Source organism: Budorcas taxicolor, chromosome 22 (genome assembly GCF_023091745.1).
Source record: "Budorcas taxicolor isolate Tak-1 chromosome 22, Takin1.1, whole genome shotgun sequence".
Taxonomy (NCBI): domain Eukaryota; kingdom Metazoa; phylum Chordata; class Mammalia; order Artiodactyla; family Bovidae; genus Budorcas; species Budorcas taxicolor.
In genome coordinates, this window is record NC_068931.1 from 1,813,197 (window position 1) to 1,837,390 (window position 24,194).

Consider the following 24,194-nt stretch of genomic DNA (forward strand, 5'->3'; position numbering starts at 1 on the left):
AATGCAGGAGACCCAGGTTCACTCCTTGGGTCAGGAAGATCCCCAGGAGAAGGGAATGACCATCCACACCAGTATTCTTGTCTGGAGAATCCCATGAACAGAGGAGCCTGATGGGTTATAGTCCATGGGGTGTCTTAAATCTTCCCACAAACACAAAGCATGTAAGCTTCCCTTTCATCTGTCAAATACAAAATTCAGTGGTATTTTTGTTACATCAAAATTGAACATAAACATCACAGTGCAGTTCTGCACATTTGTTTCCTCCTGAGCCTCCTGGTACTTTCCTTTTCTGTGCAAATGTCTTCTACTCCTGGAAACTGTATTGGTCTTTATGTTAGCTCAGTTTTTCACACATCCATCAATAACTCAGTGCTCACATTCTGATAAACTCATGTGTCTTTTTAATATGGTCCAATCGATGGTGGCACATCAGTGCCTTTGAAACATTTTTAAAAAAATTGTCTGACTTCTGATCTGCTGCCCCTGGCTAGTTGCCTGTGGCCACCCGTTCTGGGACTTTCTTTCATCATTTTGTTGAAAGTTCTCTTTGCCCCTCTTCTGGGTTAAGAGCCCATTTCTTTCCCCTTTGGGTTTATTTCTGAAGATGCACAGTTTAGTGAAACACCTTGTGCTCATATGTGAGCTGGGTATAAAATTCTAAGCTTTCAGTCATTTTTCTTTGGGAATTTTGGGGGATTTCCCCACGTCATTTTAGTTTCTGCTGCTCCCTTAGAAACATTTGGTTTTGTTCTTGCTCCTCATCTGCCCTCTCCAGACATCTCCAGGGCCTCTTGCTACCCCAGGTGACATATACTTTGTGATGTGTATTCTGTTGTTCACCATTTAGAATTCATTTTCCTGAATGGCTTATATGCCCATGTGATGTCTTCAGTTCTAGGAGATTTCCTTTCTTTCTTTCTTTCTTTCTTTTTTTTTTTTTGTGTGTGAATTTCCATTATTTTACTGTCCTTCTTGATTTTGAATATTTCAGTTTTTGCATTTTTCACAGAACACATGGACTCTGACTTTTGCTGTGTGCTTTCTAAGACATGGAGGTGGGAAGCTGCTTGATGAGGTGGGGAGCTGGGGACACACACGAACTTTGGGGGCTACACACACTTGCTGCTCCCTGAGGTTGGTGGTTTCCAAACCCACTGGGATCCTGAGCTTGGAGCGAGCTGCCTGGGTGGCTCCGTGTGGTTTCCTCAGTACCCACAGCTGGGGTTTTCCTCCCCTCCTGGCCCCTCATCCTCATCCCAGGCCTGGAGCCCCCGGGAATCCTGCTTCCAGTCAGTTTGCTAGGCATCATCATGATGAAAACAGGCTCCAAAGAAAGTAAGAGGCACAGACTGTGCAGCTGGCAGTACCCCAAGGGAATGGGTTCCATGGAGGAAATAACTTTTTAAAATTGCTATAAAAATATTCAGTTTAGAGCAACATAATTTCATTAAAAGCTCAAGAAGATCAACACTAATATGTTCTGTATTATTTCATTTTCAAAAGGCATTTTCGTTTCTGTTTTCCTAAGTTCTTCTTAAACTTCAAAGCAACTATGGGGTGACATTCATCATAAATAAAAAACAGACCTGAAGGAAACTGCAGTTTACAAGTCTTAAGTGAAGCAAGTGTTTTAATTCTCCTGCTTTAATTCAATTACTCTGCTCTCTTGCTTTCAAGAGTATGTGAATTGAGCTTCATTTCCTTTTCCTTTTTATTGTTCAACAAAATCTGTATTCAGAGAGATGGAAGAAGAGATGGAAGATGAGATGGATGCAGTCAGAGACTCGTGTCTCTTCTGGCTTCTCATGTTCCTTTGCTGTGTCCCTGTTTGGTTGTTCTGGATGGTAGGTCCCTGCTCATTAAACCCACCCAAAGTGCATTAATTAGTGGCTTTTGGCTAACTTAGAAGGAAGGCTCTAATTTTGTCCTTTTGAACTCTATCCTCAGCCCTGACTTATTAATAATATACACAGATTTTATCAGAAATCAAAAGATGTGCTCATCAAAGTTTTAGACGGTACCTAGACTGGAGGCTGCTAGTATCACAAATAATGATTTCAGTTTTAAAATGATCTCTACAGGAACTTCCCTGGCCATTGACTGGTTAAGACTCCATGCTTCCATTGCAGGGGACATGGGTTCAATCCCTGGTCAGGGAACTAAGACCCCACATGCCATGTAGCTTGGCCCAAAAATAAAAGAATAAAGATAAAATTATTTCTACAGACAGTAACAGTATATTGAGGGTGAAAATGCAATACTTGAAATAGATAAAACAATGCTTAAAAATAACAAATGCATGAGATTGAAACTGCCTGGTATGCAGACTTCCAGTAAGATACAAGCTAAAGCTGGATGGAGGTAGGAAGCTGGCCACACTAGTAGCTGTGTGGACAGCTAACCTGGCTCTGTCACTGGAGTGACACCCTTTAGAGTGCTCAGCTTCACTCTGCTTTATCTCTGGGTTTTTCTGCACTGCCTGGTGGGATAGCGAATTCTTCCAGCCGTGTGCTTGCTATAGCTATTTCCTCCTGCTCCTGTGGGGCCTTCTTCAGTCTTGGAGATTCTCCTCCCACATGCTCTGTTCAGCCCTCAGCTGAGGGTGAGTGGTGCCCTGGTGGTGAAATGGAACAGAGCATTGTTAAATTCTAACGTAAAGACAGCTTTATAGATGGAGTGCTAACCAGGGGGTTTTTGCATCAATGGATGAGTTTCAGAGAGTCTGTAAAGAGTTTGTAAAGGGCTTCCCAAGTGGTTCAGTGATAAAGAACTTGCCTGCCAATATAGGAGACGTGAGTTCAATCCGTTGGGAAGATCCCCTGGAGAAGGAAATGGCAACCCACTCCAGTATTTTTGGCTGGAGAATTCCATGGACACAGAACCCTGGTGAGTTACAGTTCATGGGGTCACAAAGGGTCGGACATGACTGAGCACAGCATAGCAGTTTTTGAAATTATACACAAAATTTTGCATATGTGGTCACAAATGCAGTTTTCTAGGTTTGAAGCTCCAAAAACTTTTATTATCATCTCCTAAGAAATGTGGACCTGATGACGTTAAACCCCAGTCCCCTCTGTGCCTTGTGTGCTTATTTCTCTGGTTCCCCACATTGATTTTCTCCCAACGTGTGTACACGCATGATTCTGGATTCTATCACCATTGACAATGATATTATTAACACCTTCTTTCTCAGTGTCAATTTATGTATAATTTCCCTTCTAAACCACACATGAATAATTCCGAAGAAGCAAGCGACCATAAAGAAGATGTTTCTCATGTATACTATCATGTAAGAATCGAATCGCCAGTCTATGTCCGATGCAGGATACAGCATGCTTGGGGCTGGTGCATGGGGATGACCCAGAGAGATGTTATGGGGAGGGAGGTGGGAAGGGGGTTCATGTTTGGGATCACGTGTACACCCATGGTGGATTCATGTCAATGTATGGCAAAACCAATACAGTATTGTAAAGTAAAATAAAGCAAAAATTAAAATTTAATAAAAGAAAAAATAAATTAATAAATTAAAAAAAAAAAGAAGATGTTTCTTCAGGGTTTGAAATGCCAGTGTTCTCCTCAAATACTGAGTCATGTCTGTTGAAGTATTATCTTTATAAGTGCAAATATTGCCTTATGCTTGCAGAAATGTCTTGTACTTCATTAGCTCAGAAAAAATATACCATAAACAGGCATTTAGGGGATAAAGGAGAATTCCATGGGCCAGAAAGGGAGTGTTTAATATGAACAATATACGTGTCATCACAGTGCATCTGTTAGGACAGGAAGCATCGTGATCATCTGTTTTACAAGCCTTCTCTGAAATTTTCTTTTGGATGATTTCATATAAAAGATAGTTTCTGGTAAATCTGGCTCAACAATTAATATGCAAGTTGTGATTAGAGGGGTTGAATTGGAAATGATAAAGGTTTAAAAATAGAAAACAGATGTAATATTTTAAATGACATTTTCTTGGTACTGTATTTATTTCTCCATTTCAGTAATTAGTAAAATGTTTTCAGTTTTTAGAAAGAGCTTATCACTGTGAGCACAATAAACCCATATGTGTAAAAAACAAAAAAACTGCGAGAAACAGATGATACATACTTTGGGTTCTGTGGATAAGGAAAAATGGTGAAAGAATAGGGTATCACAAAAATATAGGGCCCCAAATATAAATAAATAAAATAATTCAAACAAAAAGGACCAATATTCAAGCAATTCTTTGAATCTGTCATTTGAACATTTTTTAATTTAATTGAGCATGAATAATTTATGTTGTGGTGAGGAAGATTATAAATCCATAAATAAATTTTATTGGGGATATTAAAAAATGTGAATAATTTAAATATTGAAAAAAATCATCTACAGTCTTGTCTCTTATCTCCCATGATGGCATTCCTTAGAGTCCAGCATGACCAGCTGGAAGTCCAGAGTGTGCTTGGAACCACTTGAAGCCATCAGAAGTGGAAGCTACTTCTTCACCCCTGGATGTGCCCTGTTGGCTGGAGGATGTTCAGGTTGGTGATAGTTACAACATTCACTGGGCTGGCTGGACAGCCTTGAGCTTCGAGATGCTTGTAAGAACAAAAGAGACTCCGGGTATCTTATATATTTGAGAATTTTCTGGGACTCTTCACTGGATAATTTCCAGAGCAAATTTCTTGATATGTTTTAAAAAGAAATGATATTGCCAACTTTATTTTAAGGTATCAGCTTGAATTGTTTTATTTTGTGGTTTAATCTTTGAGTTTTGGTTCCAGCAAGTGAGGTTTTGCTTTAAGCCAATTGTAGCCCTAAAAGCAATTACCTTTTTATTGACAAATTAAAAGAAAATAAATAGTGGAGTCAGTAGTTGCTTTCTTTTCTAGAGGTGTTGCTATTACCAGGCAAACCTGGGGCGGTGTGGCCAGGGGTGGGGCTGACCTGGCCCAAGTGAGGGGTGGGGACCAAGCGCAAAGAGAAGCAGAGCTATCATTCCTGGCACGAACGGCTTTAAAATTAAAGAGCAGGGCCTTGATTGAAACTTTCTGAGTTGCCACATAGGGTCGCTTTTCACTTCCAGTTACGGCATCTGAGCGGCGGTGACATGGCTGACCAGGCTGCCCTGTCCCCAGGGTGCCCAAGCGTCACAATCTTCATCACGGTGGGAACCGGGTGAGCCCTGGGCCCCAGCCCCTAGGAGAGGCATCACACTGGAGGAAGAGCTGGGACAGTGGGGATCCGACTGGGGAGCAAACCCAGGGCCAGGGGGCTCCTGTCCTCCTGGGGCACAGGTGTGGGTGACTAGACAGGATGTGTCCCCAGGACGACCTTCTGTGACCCGGGGCCGATGAGGGGCAGGATGGTGTGGCCGCTGCAGTCCCCACACCCAGGCCAGCGTTCCTGAGCATCCTCCTGGGTCACCGATGATGCTCCTGTAGTCATCACCCCTGCATCTGGGGCAGGCGCTCTGGCCCAGGTCCCAGGGGAGAGACAGCAAGGACAGAGCTTGCTGTGGACAGAGCCCTGTGTGGTGCTCACGAGCTGGCCACAGCTTGTGGGCTGTGTCCCTGCACTTCATCCCTGTCCCAGGAAAATTGTAATGCAGGGCCGTCCCCACAAGGTCTTCCGTTCAGAAGGTCGCTGTCCCCTGATGGACAGGTACCAAGGACATGAGATAACACGCTCAGCCAGTGGCCAGCAGAGAAGAGAGACACACCTGCACTCACTTGGGTGGGGGGGGGGGCCGCACACACCACTCCCCCCATGTGCCAGCCTGCAAGTCATGGCGTGTATTTTATTCTTGTTTTTAATCCCAAGACCATGGAGCCATTTTGGTTGCCCATAAATCTCACTGAACAGGCAGATGAAGTTGGTTGTGCTGGCCGCAGAATTTTCTGATAAAACTTTCCTTTTCTGCTCTCCTTCCTGAAGGAAGTGTAAATAGCTCGGGAGGGGGCCTGGTGACAGACATGGCCACAGGCAGCTGGACACGGGCACCTGGGCCCGGAGTCTTGTGCTGGACAGAGCTGGCCCTGCCAGCCCCTGACGGGGTGGCGGGGGCACAGCTAGGAATGAGGTACAACAAGGTTTTAGGGCCAAACAGTGAATTTCTTGGAGCGTGTTTTTTCCTTTAAAACCTGATATTTATTTAAAATAATTACACTGGGGCCAGTAGTTTTGCTGTGCTGACTTTGAGCCTCTATCTGATAATTACAGTAAAACGGTCTTAATTGAAGCATGAAATGTGGATTTCATGATAATTCAGATTCACATTGAAAGGGAATCTTGTACAGGTCCTTTAACAATGTGTTTGTTGAGAATTTCCCAGTTACAAGGTCCTGCCAAGCGCTGAGGAGCTTTAAGAGAGTGGACACGTGATTTCTGACCTTATCTCCTCAAAAATCTCAGGGAGACTAAAAATAATTTAAAAATTCAGATTCATGACACTGTATAAAGTGTTTGTTTCCAATAATTGAGTTCATATTTAATCTTACTAACACTATGTTCCATAGTTATGTGTCTTTTAATATTCAAGAATAAAGCAGCTCAATAAGAAATCAGAAAAAAGCTAGTCACCATTTTGTATGGTTGTAGGTTTGTAAGTTATAGGTTGGTTGTAAGTTATAGGTTTGTACATTATAGGTAGGTCGTAGGTAGTTTCACTCTGATTTCCACTAGGTCACTATTTACAGGAGTGATAGTGTAGATATTGGTGACAAGGGTTATGCTACTTGGGGTGTTCATGATTAAATATTAATGGTTATCACAAAATTGCTTTAAAAATCCAGCCCATTTATTTAAGGAGACAAAAGTTTCATGTAGGTAATGCCCATGTCTCTGGAATTTTTTGATGAGCTCCAGAAAGACATCTGTTAGATCTCTCATCAGTGAGTTAGATCTCCTACCACTTAGAACTAACATCAGTTAGTTCTCCACACCTGCTCATCTCCAGAATCTATACCGTCTCCACTCCAGGGTGGCCGCTCAGTCCAGCCTCTGGTCAACACTTGAACAAATGCAGCATCCTCTCCTCTGTGGTCCTCCTTGAAGATGCCAGGCCATTCACCCACTACCAATCCTGGTCCCTTCCTTCTTAGCACAGCAGTTGCTGTGACGTCCTGGGTCTCCAGCTCCCAGTGGATCTCAGCATTTGCGAGGCTCATGTTGAGGCTTCTCCCCCTCTCTCATGTGTGCCATCCAGCCTCTGAACACTGACTGCTGCTGCTGCTAAGTCACTTCAGTCGTGTCCGACTCTATGTGACCCCATAGATGGCAGCCCACCAGGCTCCCTCATCCCTGGGATTCTCCAGGCAAGAACACTGGAGTGGGTTGCCATTTCCTTCTCCAATGTATGAAAGTAAAAAGTGAAAGTGAAGTCGCTCAGTCGTGTCCTACCCTTAGTGACCCCATGGACTGCAGTCCACCAGACTCCTCCGTCCATGGGATTTTCCAGACAAGAGTACTGGAGTGGGGTGCCATTGCCTTCTCCGCTGAACACTGAACATACCCAGTTTTCCTACTGCTTTCAGACAGGGCTACCAACACCAGCAACCTTGTGAGGGCTGCCTTTCAGAAGTGAAGGTGAAGGAAAAGATTGTTTCAGATAAAGAAAAGCTGGAAAAAAAGAAAAAAAAAACTTGTCAGTACAGAACTGCACTTTGAAAAGTACAAAAAAAATAAAGTAATCCCAGCTGGAAATGTGAGACCTGCAAGAAGGAATAATGATCATTGAAAGGAAGACAAGATGGGTAGTAATCTTGAGCCACTGTCTTCAGATTCTGCAGAAATACTTATATAGACTTACTCAAAAGCTCTTGTATCTTTCATGTGTAATTACATTATGGGCATATTGTTAACAGCACTGAAGTGATAAAAGTTAAAATTTCACACACTTGCGTTTGCCACAGTGGAGGTAATGGGTGGTCGCATCAGCAGTTTTGAACAAACACTAAATACGACACAACCTTCGTAGAAAGACCTGGAGCTGCCATGAAGTCCCCAACCGTGTGCCTCTGCTAAGGCAGTGACTGCGCGAATGATTTTACCTCTTGAATAAATCGGAATTGGAAAAGAGTGGCAGCTTGAACTGACGGGCACTCGGCCGACTCTCTGAGTGATTAACTCCCGTTGTCTCTCTGTGATCCGACCTGACCTGTGGCCGTGACATGCGGATTCTCAAGCTAGTTGGCGTTCTTCCTCATGTGACCCTTTTCCACGGAGGAGGAACCAAGGGAGTTGCCCTGCAGTGGGGTCAAAGCAGTGAACTCACAGAAAGGGGCTTGTTTGAAAAGAAAGCCCTGATCCTACAGCGAAAGATTGTATGTTCTCGGTGCTAACTTTAGCGCAACGTTACTTAGTAATATTTTCAGATGACCAGCTCTCAGTAATTTACAATTGATTCACATCTGACTTTTTCTTCCAAGTGTGCCTTAACGCAAATTTAACTTTCACAAATTCAATTTTTGGAAATTGAAGTATAAGACAACAATTGAGCAATGCAGCATTTTCATTGCTGGTTAAGAGAACACTCCTTCTTCTTTTGTTTATAAGACTGACCACAGACAAGGAGGACTGTGAGATTGTGTGGTGCTTTGAAAGAATTAAAACACTTGATCTCAATGGTTATATTTCCCCATAGGTGGATGTTTGGCTTACTCACCCCTAAACATCTTTTCTATTTACTCTGGCCCTCAGGTTCTTGGAAATTAAATGTTAAGCAGTGGTAACTTGAGGTGTGCTAGACTCACAACACAGGTTCAATCCCACCACTTTCTGGTTCTGTTCAGATCTCAGTGGGTAATTGGATCGTCTGATCCATCTGGTATTCTTCCCCACAAGCTATGGGGGCTGGGTGCAGTTCAGGTGGTTTTGTTCATGAGGAAATTGCTTGAAAAGATAGTCTGGAATTCACTCAACACCAAATTATCAACCTTCAGCCTCAGGACGATGATGTGTGCAGAGGCTGGAGGCAGGATGGCAGCCTTTCACCAAAGTGATGGATGGCCAGAGAAGAAAGGGACCAGTTGTGCCATCTTTTCTGAAAAGAATGCTCTTTGCAAACGTACAAACGGGACTGAACGCAACATAACAGGGCAGAGCTATGCCGGAATACACTCGCAGAGAGGCCTGCAGCCAATGGCTGGGCTTGTTTTTATTTCCTGCATCACAATGTACTAACACGAGGTCCGCACCCCACACGCACAGGTGGAAGTGTGAGCATGAGGGCCATTGGAGCCGTGAATTTTCCCAGTGAACTACAATTACGGAACCGTGCTGCATAATTTGAGGCAGATTCATAGCTGAAGAATTCTTGAAGGAATGCCTACAATTACACCTGTGCCTCATTAGCTAAATTGATATTTGCCACGTTGGAAGGAGAGCAAAACAGACTGGAAGGGTTCTTCTGTTAGAATCCGAAAAGAACACAGAAAATGCTCATCAGACTGGGGAAAATGTTCCAGATTCTCCCAAGTGGTGTAAAGAGCAAAGACCCTGGCAGGTTTGGACCCAGGAGCCTCTGAATCACAGTCATATGCTGTCAGTAAGTCTCGCGCGTGCCCCTCCCGTGCTGGCGAGCATGGTCTCAGAAACGTGCTGATCCGAGTGTTGTAGATCATTTCACACCAAAAACATGTTCGCACATTTTAAACCCCTGTGTATGTGTAAGTTTATTCACTCTTAGTTTCCACATAGCAAAAATCACATCCCTTTTCTAAATTTGAAAGTTTAATAGCAGCCTGGCTGAGGCTTGACAAATGCTGATAGTAAGTTAGCCCAGTGGTCCAGCAGGGATTAAAAGTTGCCATTAGAGGTTTGCTGGAAACTTCTTATACTAATAAGTTTTGCTACCACCTTTTCAGGTAAATTTCATGCAGGAGGGATGAGAACTTACTTCCTGAACTGGGACCTTTCAAAAAAAGTAAGAAACATTATATCTCAGAAAACTGCATCTAGAAAAGGTGTGAAAGTGAAGTGAAAGTGAAGTGGCTCAGTCGTGTCCGACTCTTTGTGACCCCGTGGACTATAGCCCACCAGGCTCCTCCGTCCATGGGATTCTGCAGGCAAGAGTACTGGAGTGGGTTGCCATTCCCTTCTCCAGGGGATCTTCCCAACCCAGGGATCGAACCTGGGTCTCCTGCATTGCAGGCAGGGGCTTTAACCTCTGAGCCACCAGGGAAGCCCAGAAAAGGTTTAATTTCCTTCAAATACATTGTTGTATCACTGCCTAAATGCGCCATCTGTTCTCTTCCATCAATACTAGATTCATTCATTTTCTGTATGGACTAACACCAACCATGAGGAGTCACTTTTTCCCTTAGTCAGCCTGTGCAGGTTGCTTTAACAAGGCACCCAAGATCGGGTGGCTTATAAACAGCAGACATTTACTCCTCATAGTCCTAGAGGCAGGAAATCAAGGAGCCTCTGGGCTTGCTATCTGTGAGAGCCCTCCTCTTGGGCCAGTCCTAATGACATCATTCAGAAAGCAGATGCCTCTGGGCAGAAGAGCACCTGAAGAGCAGGTGGAGCCAGGTGAGCTTGACAGGGCAGGGCCTGGGATCTGTTTTGTCACATACTTGACATTCAATCCTCATATCTGGGCTGCAGATGTCTATCTGATGACTTATTGGTAAAGAGAATGGAAAGACGAAAGAAAATGATGCCAGCAATGAATGACCCAGAGAGTAGAGGAAAGGCGAGAATTTACATGAACTGTTAGCAACCTGCAACTCGTTTCTGGGGATGCTGTGTAGAAGGAGAAAAACCTCTTTAGAGCATTAGCTGTCACAGAACAAGTCATTACTTCTTGATTTCTAATTTGTTCTCAGACTGTGAGGTAAATTCTCCACTTACCCTGGAAGAAGGCACTGGATCTTACATGGTGCTCTCTGCCCTTTTTGCTTTTCATTCTTAGCTAGAAATGAAAATGAGTTTCCTGGTTGGCAACTTAGTAGAGAACACACAAACAGAATCACCCAGAAAGATCAGCCTCAACTGAATCCTTTTGACATTTCTGAATATGTGGAAAACAATCCACTTTCAAAAATACCTCAGCCTCACAGCATTTACAAAAACCAGACTATCTGGTCAACGTCCAGCAAAACTTCCTCCTGGGAAGTGAGGTCTTACGTTAGATAGCAAAAAGGAAAACATGTTTTTCCACGTCTGAGATAGCACTGAGGAGCTGGAGCGTGGCCACCATGCATCACGAGCTCCCTGAGCCATGCTGGGCGCCTGTGCAGGGAGTGGCTTCCCAGGTGGCACTTGAGGTAAAAGGCCACCTGCCAAGCAGGAGGTGTAAGGATCTGAGTTCCATCCTGGGGTCGGGAAGATCCCCTGGAGAAGGGCACAGCGACCCACTCCAGGATTCTGGCCTGGAGGCTCCCACGGACAGAGGAGCCTGGCAGACTACAGTCCATGGGGTTGCAAAGAGGCAGACATGCCTGAGACTTAGCACGTGCAGGGAGTGGCCCCAGGGTGACAGGGGCCCTGGGGCAGAGAACACAGAGATGGGCCTGATTACGTTTCCTGGGGCCCACGCTTCTTTCTGACTGCCCTGCGCATGCAAGACTGACGGCTGGACTCCGTCACCTGGATTAATGGGTTAAAACTGGACATCTTTTTAGTATTTTAGGTTTTATTTTCCCTATCAGCCTGACTTTCATGCTGAGAGTGCTCTCCCCACAATATTCCTTTAAAAGTATACTTGTCAGGCTCCATTTGCCACCAGCCCCTTTGATGGTGACATCGGCTGTGCCTGTGGTTTACCTTTTGACCTTATGGAGGCAGCAGATGGGTCCAGTAATAAATCCCGGTTATTAGTGAAGGAGCCGATCGCTCGGAAAGGCAGAAATAAAAGTCGGGCAGTTTTACACTGTGACTCTTGTTATCTGCTCTGACATGGAGTTGTGAGCCCTGTCAGGGGGGTGATGGGCGACTCAGACTCGAGTCCTCCTCAGGTCCCCCCACCCCAGCCTTCCTCCTCCTCCCTGTGTCCCTCCCCTCCCCTCCCTGGTTTCTTCCCTCCTTGGTCACACATTGGACAGGTGCCTGATGGCCTCGAAGGGCTTGACATTCCCCTGGAACTCAGTGCCTCCCGAGCTTCCACCGCTGTGCTCTGTGCTTTGGCTAAACCCCACTACTCCTCTGTGCCTCGTGCCCACGTGCATTATGTTGCTGGAGGAAACGTAGGAAGTCTTTGTCAAGACTCCACGTTTGCATGTGAGGGGACAAGAGGATCCTGAAATGGTTTAAACACCAGAAGCCGGGGCTTCTCACCTACAGCTGACAGCTCACCAGACAGCAGTATGTGGAAAGGAAAAATCTTGGGACTTCCCTGCCAGTTCAGCAGTTAAGACTCTGTGCTTCCAGTGTGGGGGTAAGGGTTCATTCCCGGCTCAGGGAATAAAATTCCACATGCCTGTCAGTCAGGTAAAAAAAAAAAAAAAATGAATACATAACAATTTTTTAAAAGAAAGGAAAATGTTTGAACTGCAGCAAGCAGGATTCTCATCTAAAATTTTCTAGGTATGAACATCTACACTACCAGGAAATAATAAGTATGTTCCCATGCATGTTTATTTATGAATTGTGAAATTCAACAATTTATATAACAGTTCAAAAGCCTCTTAAATTTCCTTTGACAAATGAATAACAGGTGGGAAAATATTAAGACATATTATTGACTCTGTCCCAATTTTTTTTCAGAAGAGAGTTCCAGATTGTCCTGACTTAATAGGAAATCTCAGTCCATGTTCTTTCTCTTCTGTCACTTGCATTTAAAAGATTACCCAAGAAAGTACATTTTCAGAGGATTTTGAAAACTCATGAAACAAGCACCACTTTTGTGAAAGTCTGTTCATTGTTGAATTCCTCATTAAGCCGACATAAAAGTTTTGGTGTCATACTTGTAAAACTATTTAAAAGTTTTACTCATAAAACTTGCAAAACAATCTAAGCTTTGAAATGTATGTGGCATGTATAATGAAATGTGTATGTAGGAACTGGACTTAGGGGGTAAAGTGACAAATGATGAGTTTACTGCATTTCTTTATTAAAATGAAAAATGTATCCTCAGGAAAGAAAATATTATTTTGCAAGTACAGACTGGAATCATACCTTAAAAAAGTGTCTGTCACAATATTAAAGTTGGTTTGCCTCCTTAATAGAAAGTTTACTTCTAGATTAAAAAAATAGCAGAGTGTTATCTTTATTGTCAAAAGCAGTCTTGTTAGTTTACAAAATATTTTTGCAATGCATCATCACCCTGGTCAGGAAAGGGAGCAGGGATCACGTTGTTTCCTGAATGATCACATCGGCAAGGCTTGTTAGGAGACCTCCTGGATGTGGATATTAATTTAATAAATCAATAGATGCTGTTGAGTCAATGCATAATCCCACACTGATGCTTTATAAGTGAAACTAAGGGCAGAAACTGTCACTCTGAACTGGAAGGAGTGAGTTCTAATAATGGGAAGGGTGCAAAGAGAAAACTTGGTTATTTATTTTTAAGTATATGTGAGAGCCATTTCACTGGGAAATTAGTACAATGCAAAATTAGTGTTTTTACTTTACCAATGTTGAGTTGCATGTATTGTTTCAATTCCCATGTAGATGTCAGACATTGGCTGGTTTGAACAGAGGAGTGTGTGTATGCATCTTGCTACATTGTGTTAGTGTGGAAGTGTGTGTGTGTGTGTGTTTAAACTGTGCATGCTTTTTGTGTAAATACCCAGGTTTTAGTTTCATTTTTTGTTAACATATCCAGGTGTTTTGTTTTGTTTAGTTTTTTTTCCCTTTTGCAGAAACAAAAATAGCAAACAAGCCGAGGGCTAAGGTACTAATTATCAGCGGCTGCACAAACCTCCCCAAAGCCTGTCCTCTATAACCCCTGGAAAAATTCTGACATATTATAAACTGTTTGAATTAGCATCAATCAGTAAACAGTGAGTTGGTGCCAGCCCGATCGCAGAGCAGCGAGGTGCATGCTAAGTGCCTTGGTGCAGCGACATCCTGAGCACACCGCACACCTTCTCTGCTCACTTCAGAAGCATTGCCAGGTCCCCGGGGTGCAGAGCAGTGAGAAGGGGCCCGGGGGTGCGGGAAAAGCAGCTGCCCCCGTCCCTGGTCTAGTGTGTGTGTGTGGATGCGTGTGCCTGCGACCTCATAAAATACACAGATAGACACAAAGGCAGACAACCACAGGGGTACAAGCAAAGCCAGCATGTTTTATTTTTTCATATGTTTAGGAATAAGCACTTTGACTAAAGCATGCATATGGTCAAGCTACAATTACTTATCATAAACAAGCATATTTCTTGACCTATACAGGGAAATTAGGACATAAATCCATATTCATATTTATAAAGCATCTACATTTCTCTCTAAAAACATCTTTTCTTTAAATTTAAACCTGCTACGATGCTGGAACTTTCTCTCAGTAACAGAAGCATTTGACCAATTCCATTTTTATGTCCCCCAGCCTCACATACATTTCAAATTATTTCTGATAAAAGCAATTTGGTTTAAATATCTCCTGAAAGATTCAACTTATGCAATAAGCTATGATAGCTTTAAAAGCATTCACCAAGTGTTGTTCATCCTTAGGCTGCCATTGTCTGAAACACGACGGGTGCTGGATCAGTTGCATGGCATTGTGGTATGTTTAATTTGGGGCATGAATGCTGGAAGATGAAAGAAATATTCCTGACTCTCAGGTAAGTTTGCAGGTAGACTATTTCAGTGTTCTTGATCATGTCAGATCTCTTCTTCCCTAAATATAAAAACACTTTGACAATGACAGAAACTGCTCAGATTTCTTTGTCTTTAATAAATTAACACAATGCTGGGCAATGGGAAAAGTTCAGAAACATGTTCACTAAATGAGAATTTACAAATGAATGTATATGTATCCCAAGTGTTAAATGAACACAATCTGTAAAAAAAAAAAAAAAGATGGGAGAATGTTTCTTAAAATAAAATTACTAAGCTCCTTTGTTAAAGGAATTTTAATATTCATAAAATAAGACCTTTTCCGTTTTAAAAGACTTGGGAATATGTGACTGTCGCAGAAGAGAAAGGACTCACTGGCTCTCCGGAATCCACAGGGCCTGGACGTGTGTAAAGATTTGTGGTACTTAAGAGATGATGATACCAGACATATGGTTTAATCATGATGTATTTAAGCTTTTGCTTATCTGCTTAAGAATTTATTTTGCCTCTAATTCCATTCATTGTTATTCTTATTTGAGTCATAGTTTGTTTTCTTTAAAAGGAAAAATTTATATATATTAATATAGCAAATCTAATTTTTCAAAAAGACCTGAACAGGAGCTGAGAATGTCTGATGGACTTCGAGCACAGATTGTCCGTTTTTGACACCATGTTGACACGTGTGTCCATGGGCAGAGTCTCCCAGTAATCCTTAGAGGAAAATAATGAAACGGCAGAAGGACTCTGTGATTTATATCTTGACGTTATTATGTTTGTGTCCGTTCAGTTCTCTTTATTTCTCTAAAACTCTGCCTTTATCATCAGCCCTGACAAGTCCCTTATTTTTAGAATAGATTGAAGTAAGCGATAGGAACTCGGAGGAGCGGGGCTGTAAGCTGTTTCACTATAGTTCTGTTGTTTTGAGCGTTAGCAGGATCTTGTTCATATATGCAAACTCTGTAGATACGGGTGGCTACAGTCCCAGCTGGGAGCAGAGGCAGAAAGGCCATCTGGAAGTCCTGTGCAGCTCCATGTGAGGAACCAGGTTCACTTCCTGAAAAACCACGCACCTTCCAAAAAGAAGCCAAAGCTGGTTTTATTTTTAAGAGTAATGACTGTCTGCAAACAAGACAGCTCACAGGTAATCCCACAGGAAAGACAGTTTCCTCCACGGACTTCAGTTTGAAGATCAGAAGCAGAGATGATACCCGAGGAGACGGCAGACTGTCACCTCTAAGAGCTGAAACCTGTGAAACTGCTGACGCTCTGCTACGATCTTGCTGACCACCTCTGACTTGAAAACATAGCTCTTCCTGTGGTTCAACCGAATGGTTTAAGAATTTACATCTCAACACTGCAGGGTTTTCTAGCTCAAAAGTGCAATGTCAGATGCTGTTTCCCTGGATCACAGTGACCACCAGATTTGGGGGGATGGGACCAGGCGGGGTTCCTTTGATGTGCAGAGCAGAGCTTGTGATGCTGGTTTCTGCCTCAGGATTGAGGTGTTGGCATCAAGTTCTGGAAACACTTAGGGAAAGAGGCTAGCTTGCAGGGAGGAGACATTCAGCCAGGGCTGGACACAGAGCCAGGAACCCTCAGCAGGACAGTGCCTCTGAGACTGGGGGGCTCCCTGGGGCAGCTCTGGGAGGCCATATGGGCTGGGAGAGCCATGGGTCAAGGATGGATCTTTAGGGACCAGCATTTACAACATGGAAGAGTGACCCAGATGGAGGCTGCAGCAGAAGCCCACAAGCTGCCCTCACCCTCCAGGGGGCTGGACCCCAGAGCAGCTGAGCTGGCTTCTGAACACCCTTCTTCCATGAGCTGCACATCACTAGCCCAGGAGAAGACCAGAATTCAAAATGACAACTACGGTTACTGCTGAGTGGCTGTCCCTGTCACACCATTTGAAGCCCACGAGTCCTCAGCTGAACCACTGTTCAGTCGAGCACAGTTTGTATCACAAAATGGTCCCCACAGAGAGTGCAATCACTATCCATTACCGTACGCGGTTACAGCTTGCTTCTTGTAAAATGATTATTGAACGAATGCAAGGATGTCACAAAATCATTAGATCCAAAAAGGGTTTGTAAAATTTAAACGTGCCAGCTATTGGGTGTGCCTAAGCAAACACAGACGGAGAAGGCAATGGCACCCCACTCCAGTACTCTTGCCTGGAAAATCCCATGGATGGAGGAGCCTGGTGGGCTGCAGTCCTTGGGGTTGCTAAGACGGACATGACTGAGGGACTTCACTTTCACCTTTCGCTTTCATGCATTGGAGAAGGAAATGGCAACCCACTCCAGTGTTCTTGCCTGGAGAATCCCAGGGACGGGGGAGCCTGGTGGGCTGCTGTCTCTGGGGTCACACAGAGTCGGACATGACTGAAGTGACTTAGCAATAGCAAAAGCAAACACAGAACCAAATGAAACACCTGCAAAATAGGTACAGTCTCATTTTATAATACTAAAAAATATATAAAAATGGAAATCCAGCTCATGGCAGGCAGCATTAGCAAACACTGGAATTCACCCTCTAGCGTAAAACACATAGAATATGTGTGTGCATATCTGTGTGTGAATGCGACATGCATAGGCATGTAGCTAGGTACACACACACAACACACATACATTAAGAAATACGTAATGGAAGTAAGGAAAGGGAACCCATCCAGAGAGAATCAATAGGGGTGTTGGGTTCTAGACGCCTACAGAATACCAAGACCAGATGGGCCAGAACTGGGCTGAAGGTACCACTGCTGCCCAGTGGGCCCTCGAGGCTGAACCTCCTGCAGGACAGATGTGACCAAGGTCAGAGAGGGCCGGAAATGCACCCTGAACAAACAGACCCCACGGCGCAGGCATTGACGAGGAGACGACCCGAGTAAGGATGAGATCGCTATTTTATGGGACTGCCCAGATGGCTCGGTGGTAAAGAATCCGCCTGCCGATACAGGAGATGCAAGAGATGTGGGTTTGATCCCTGGCTCGGGAAGATCCCCTAGAGTAGGAAATGGCAACCCACTCCAATATTCTTGCCTGCAAAATCCCATGGACAGAGGAGCCTGGTGGGCTACAGTCCATGGGGGTCACTGTTTTATAAATTAAAACCATTTTGGATGTTTCAACCACATAAGCTTCACTTATCTGTTAATCTTGACAGAACTTTTTTTCACTAAAATAGTATAAATGTCTTCAACATGTAAGGTTTCAAAGAGAAGCAAGCTAAATGTTATAAGAGACACATCAGGTGAGGCCAGCTCAGGTGATGCAGACAATCGCATGTCAATCAAGAATTAGGAGCAAATCTATCCGGGTGTTTATTCATCTCTTCCCCAACTCAGAGCATCACCTCACTGTGCGAATACATTATGGACTGGATGTTATTTATATCTTTCACCATCAACATTTTCAATAAATCTTCCTTTTTGCAAAGAGTTCTAGATTTTATGAGGCAAAAGTAAATGTCAAGAAAATATCTGACGTTTGTCTTTCCTCATGTACAAAGTAGTTTAAAGCAAGTGTGTGTGTGCGTTCAAAAGAGTCAAGTATGGAAGTGAAATTCAGGTGACCCGGCCGTGCTGCTCGCCAAACAGCCTGGGAGTTCAAGGTCAGGGATTCTTTGGCTGGGTGACTGTCCCTATTGTTCATCAGTCACCCATCCGCAGCCACCTGCTGGTCAGGTGGGAACCTGGACTCCAGGGGCACCACCAACCCACTGCCCGCAGCTTCAAAGGTCAAAAAGTGTCCTCAGGAGGGACACCTATGACCAAGGTTTTTCCTGATATATTTGGATCCTCTGAATTCCGAGAGCAACTCTTGGCATCAGTGGTTAGAGGGGCTCAAGACGGTGCAGACTGTCGAGTCTATAATAGAAACGGAGCCGTGCATGCTGCCTTCTTCAGCTGAGTCACAGTTTATCATACTTAGATCTTCTTAAGTGGTTTCAGTATTGACCGATTGATTTCAAACTCATTTTATGGAAATCTTGCTGTTTAATTAGATGGCTTTTCAGTGCCTGGCAGTCCTGCTTTTCATTAATAACAAGTGGTGTCCTGGTCATCGGAGAGGTTGTTATAAGTTTTAAAAGCCTACTTCATATATAGTCGATCAAAAGCCGGAGACAGCCCATCCCGGCTGCTGGATCCACATGCGTGGCCGCCTCATCAATTAGGAGCAAATGGCCAAGAAAAGATGTGTTCTTAGCATCTGAGTAAATAATGGAGACGGATAAATGAAATTTACTAAATCAAGATGAAATACATTTCTGAGCCTGTGTCAGCCTTGCTCTCAATTGGAGAATGGGAATAAAACTGATCGACCCGCCGCGACGCAGGAGCAGAGGTCTCCATCGGAGGTGACTTATACTTCAGTTAATGGCATGTTTTAACCATAGGACAAGGGCAATATTATCTCCACGGCATCACCCGAGTTATTTTTTGGTTCTAGACTGGTTCCTCTCCTCTCTCTTTCTTCTGACAATATGCTGAACGTCAGGGTGGAGTCATATTCAAGGGTTTCTTAAATATCCCCTGAGACGTATCAAACATAATCTTTGATTGGCTCAAAAAAAAGTTTGTCCTCATGTGATGCTTGGGTTCTGCACGTATATATCCTGAGGAGAGATGACTGTTCCCATAGCCACTGGTACCTTGGCATGGCAGTTCCCATCCCAAACACCTCGTGGCTCCAAAGCTTCACATACACTTTCCGTTTCAGTGACGACCAAACACTTTCTCTGTATCTCCCTAAACTGGGATTTTTTGATGGCAAGAAAAAGAACAAACCAGGGCGACCCTCTAAGCACCATGAGGCAGCCCGGTGTGGGCTTGTGGGCTCCTGGTGTGGGTTTCTGCAAGCGCTCACGGCCGGGCACCAGGCAAGGGCTCCAGGCTGGTTACTTCCTCTGTGCCCAGTTCTGGGCACTGCCAGCCTCATGCTGCAGATAAGGAAACCATTTTCCTTACGCTTTAGAAGCTGAGAACAAAGGTGCAGGAGACAGCTTCATGGCAGCAGAGACAAGAACATTCCCACAAACCAGAGCCTGGATGAGAGCTCTGGGCTGAAACTTCTGCTTGGGGGGGACCAAGAATGTAATGTGCAGAGGAGCTGTAAATAGAGTTGGTGCCCACCAGTCACACTCGTGAACTGGATGTTCACTGCCGATGAGCTGACCACCCCGATGCCAAGGGGCCGCTGGGGATGAGGGAGAGGTCGAGGAGCTGTCCCTACAGGTGGCAGAAAGCCGAGCATGACCAGAGGACTTGGAGGGTGGTCTGCAGACTGTCCTTTCCTCTCCTGTCCCCCAGCCCTGATTCTCGTGTGAAGGACGACCTCCCACCAGACCTACCCTGTGCTCATGGCCGGCACCTTGGCTGCGCGGGCTGGGGCCTTGTAAAAAGATTCTATTCTGGGCCGCGGGCACTCCGGGTGCCTCCTCAGGCACTCTGGACACCAGACGAAGTGCCTGTCATCCCCCAGGGCCGGCGTCTGGCCGCCCCCGAAGAGCAGGAGACCAGGCTCAGTCCTGCCCCCGCCAGGAAAGAGCAGGTGCTTCAGCCTTGGCCTCTGCACTTTCTGAGATTCACAAGGCTTTGGCCCAGGTTTCATTTTTTGCTTCAGCTGGGTTCCTTATGTGAACCACAGAACGCAGAAAAGATTTGAGTAGCTGCTTCTCAAGTCCAGTAAGGAGCCGTTTTCCCTGCGCAGAACTCAGCTCTCACCGGGTGCAGGGAAGCCAGAAGTCCAGAGGCTGCCCCAGAGATTCTGCTGAGGGCTGGAAACACAGCGCCCGGCCAACCGGCTTGCTGACCAGAGCCAGAGTCAGGGTCCGAGTCCAGGGAAGGAGCAAGGGAGGCTCTGGGGGAGGATGTGGCCAGCTGTCAGCACGTTCCGTCTCTTCGTTAGGTCTCAGGAGCTTCGCTCTCTCACTCCCTTCACTGCACAGCGGACCCGCTTCTCGGAGGAGAGCGGGAAGGCGGGGGTCCTCCGCCCGTGCCTCCCGGCAGCAGGTGTGCGAGCTGGGATAAGGCCGTTGGCGGTGCGCGAGGTTCACGTGGGCGCCGCGTCCTCCTGCCAGTTCTACCCTCGCGGTTGTTTTCAGGATGGCCATCGCTACGTTGGAGAGGAAGGGGGAGGGGACGTGAGGTCCCCAAGGGTCCTGGTGAAGAGGCCGCCAAGAGCGCTGGCACGTCCCTGGCCCTGCGTGTGTGTGGGGTGGGGGGATGTTCCGGAAGGAAGCGCGAAGGGCATGGGAGGGTGGAGGTTACCACGTCACGGCTCGGTGCAGAAGTGACCTTCACAAGTCGTTTCGGGTCACAAGGATTGAAACAGCACCTCCCTCACCAATCAAACGACGCTGCAGTTCATCCGCCCCGACGCACCCCCTCCCTCCTTCCCGATCCCTGTGTCTCTCCCGCTTTCCGTGGAGCGGCGGGAGCCGACCCGCACTGGAGGGCCCTGTGGGGGGATCTGCCTTTGCTGGGATGACGGCATAACCTCGTGGCTAAATAAGACCTTCTCAGCTGCTCCGAGGGCCTAACCCAAACTCCCAACTGTTGACCACGTGTGAGATCACACAAGTGTGAGGCGAGTTCACCCCTGATGTTAGGTGCAGAGTGAGAGCCTCCGCACACATCCTGGGACCCAAACACTTGTGCTGAAAACACCCGACGTTCTAGGAGGCAAGTGTGCAAACACAGTGCCTAAGAGAGAGAATTTTCTTTACATGTTATTTAAGCAAAGAATACAGCTTTCCATATATGGGGATGCCTCTATTTAGAAAGGGCTTCCCTGGTGACTCAGTTGGCAGTCTGTCTGCAATGCAGGAGACTTAGGTTTGATCCTGGGCAGGGACGATCTCCTGGAGAAGGAAATGATAACCCACTCCGATATTCTTGCCTGGAGAATCCCATGGACAGAGGAGCCTGGTGGGCTACAGTCCCTGGGGTCACAAGAGTCAGACACCATTTAGTGACTAAACCTATTTAGAAAACAATTTAACCCTTTAACAGCTCCGTTCTGGGTACCGTATTCATGCACTAAATATCAGAGAAGGAAGCCTTGGTGCCATTTTGTAATGTTACATTCAGCTTTCAACAGGAAAAAGGCAAAAAGAAAGTGATTTCAACTTATCTGAACTTTATTAATCCAGACTTCGGATGACGTCTTCTCAGAAGATGTGGATGTAGAAAGTGAGCCATATTCAGAGGGAGAAATGTGCGCGGCTCTTCTGAGGTGGCCTGAGGGAGGCTCCCTGAGTGAACCTCAAATCGTCCAAGGGAGCTGGGAAGACTGGGTGATGCCAAGAGTCTGCTCTGCGCCTAGAGCTGCTGCTGGCCGCGCTTAGGACACCTGGGCCACGGCGAGAGTCTGAAGCCCCCAGAACTAGGGGCTAGCCTGCCGCCAGGTTGCCCTGCCATTTATTAAACGTTTCAACCAGAGAGGAACATTAAAGGGGACTTCAGATTAGGAACACAATTGAAAAAGCTCTAAGAAAGGAAATATCTTATTAATTCATTAAGTCAAACTGCTTGTATCTACATGCGTATGACTGGAATTATGGTTCATTAACTTCATTTCTTTATATGAGTTAATTAGCTCAGAGGAGGCCAGAAATTAATTACCAGCTTATATAGTTTGTGCAGAATGGCATTCTGTTTATTTAGTTTCTCCTATTAACTTTTAATCTCTTCAAACAATAAAAGAGGTAATTAGTATTTTATAAACAAAAATGAATACAACAAAGGCAAATAATTTCCCCAATACTGAAGCTCCTGAGAGGGCCCTGATAGTTGGGTGGTTGAAGTTAGAAACCTTCTCAACGTTGAGTACATGCAGAAGGAGAAGAGGCTTGTGGGGGGCCCTGGGGTAAGCACCCATCCCATCAGGAGAGACGGGACCCTCAGAGCTGCATCCTGGAGCCCAAAGGGAACCTTGGGAGGGCTCTCGCTGGTTGAAAGAATCTCCCATGCTCCCAGCTACGGTCTCTGTGTAAGTCCTCCACAGACATTCAGACACACTTACAGGAGACAGAAGACACACAGGTGAACTCTGCTTAAATGTAGGATGCTCTTAACCCTGTATTTACTGTGTTGTCACTGAGATTTAAAGTCTCAGGCTGGCTTGTCTCATTGCTTAGAATATATCAGTTAATCTAGTTGCCTGATGTATTTTTGAGTGCACAGTATCCCTAAAAAGCCAAAATGACCCCAAATTAAAGTTGTGACTTATACTGAAATTGATCTGTCCCAATGAGTAAGCATCGTTGGCATTTCCTGAGAACACAGTACTTACAAAAACCAACCACGATGGAATTTTCACTGAAATGTGTCCTCTGAATTTACAACTGTTCTGTCATTTCAAAACTTCCAAGCGGATTTTCATGGTATGTGTGTTGAGCCACTTTCTAGCAAGATGTTTAATCAATGACAGGAGTTATTGAATCAGTGTATTTTGTTAGCATGACATTAATATTAATCAAATGTTCATTAAAAAGAAAAAATTGGATCCTTAAGAGCCCCAAACCAAGGGTTCCAAGTGCACTGCCATTGAACTTCCCCCTGGCAGGTGCTGCCTCCCTGGGAAGCTTCATCAGACAAACTTGTATTAGTGGAAAATATCCTACAAGTTCTTGGAACACACATTATTTCCTCTGAAATAATAACTTGAACTGAAAAGGTCTACTGTGTTCGATTTCTCCTCCACTGAAAATGTGAACATTTTCTCCATCTCCGTAGATCAGCTTTGCTGGGTTGTACATATGTCTCCTCAATCCTGCCAGATAATGGAAGGAGAAAAAAAAATTAGTGTACCAGATCTTTTCAGTCTATACATAATGTCAAAGAGAAAACTCTGACTCTATCCTTTTTCTTTTCCCTGGGAGGAACAAAAAGTAAAATTGGGACTTAATAAAGGAAAATTTTAACTGAGATGTAAGGGTTTTCCCCTTTTATCAGTTGAAGAATCCCATAAGGAAAAGGTTTTCAAAGATAATCAATGTATGCACTGAATTCCAGAGCCAGTTACATTAATACCAGTAAAACACCGTATTTTTCACTGGCTATGCAGGGAGCATTACATTCTTCATTAGAAGGGTTTGAACCATCAGAATTGATTTTAGTCTGCGACAGAACAGCCTTCTTCTGCCTAGCTCTGCCCTGCGCTTTCCCCACTTCATCTGCGATGCGACACCCTGCCACCTTCCCCTGATTAGCAGACAGGGTGGTACTTTATTGCCAGCATTAGCTTCCCAGCACAGATCCCAGGGCCTTGAGGAGGCGGGGCGCTCCCGTCCGCTCACCATAACCATAACAGCCCAAGTGAGAGCAAGGACTCCTGAATGGGCCGGCCCCAGACCCTCGGGGAGGGCGACCCCGAGGGTACATTGTGTAGCTCCCATAGCGCGATGCTTTCTTGCATTAAAACAACATGGGAACTTCACGTGTGTGTGTGTGTGTGTGTGCACGCATGTGTGTGTGTGTGCGCGTGTGTGTGTGCATGTGA

General features: G+C 45.1%; 1 non-coding gene across 1 annotated transcript; it reads right to left on the reverse strand.

Moving 5' to 3' along the window:
• Positions 1-10,087: 10,087 nt before the first annotated feature.
• Positions 10,088-10,159, reverse strand: TRNAC-GCA (transfer RNA cysteine (anticodon GCA)). Its single transcript has one exon. It is a non-coding gene; the product is annotated as a tRNA-Cys (tRNA).
• Positions 10,160-24,194: the final 14,035 nt, after the last annotated feature.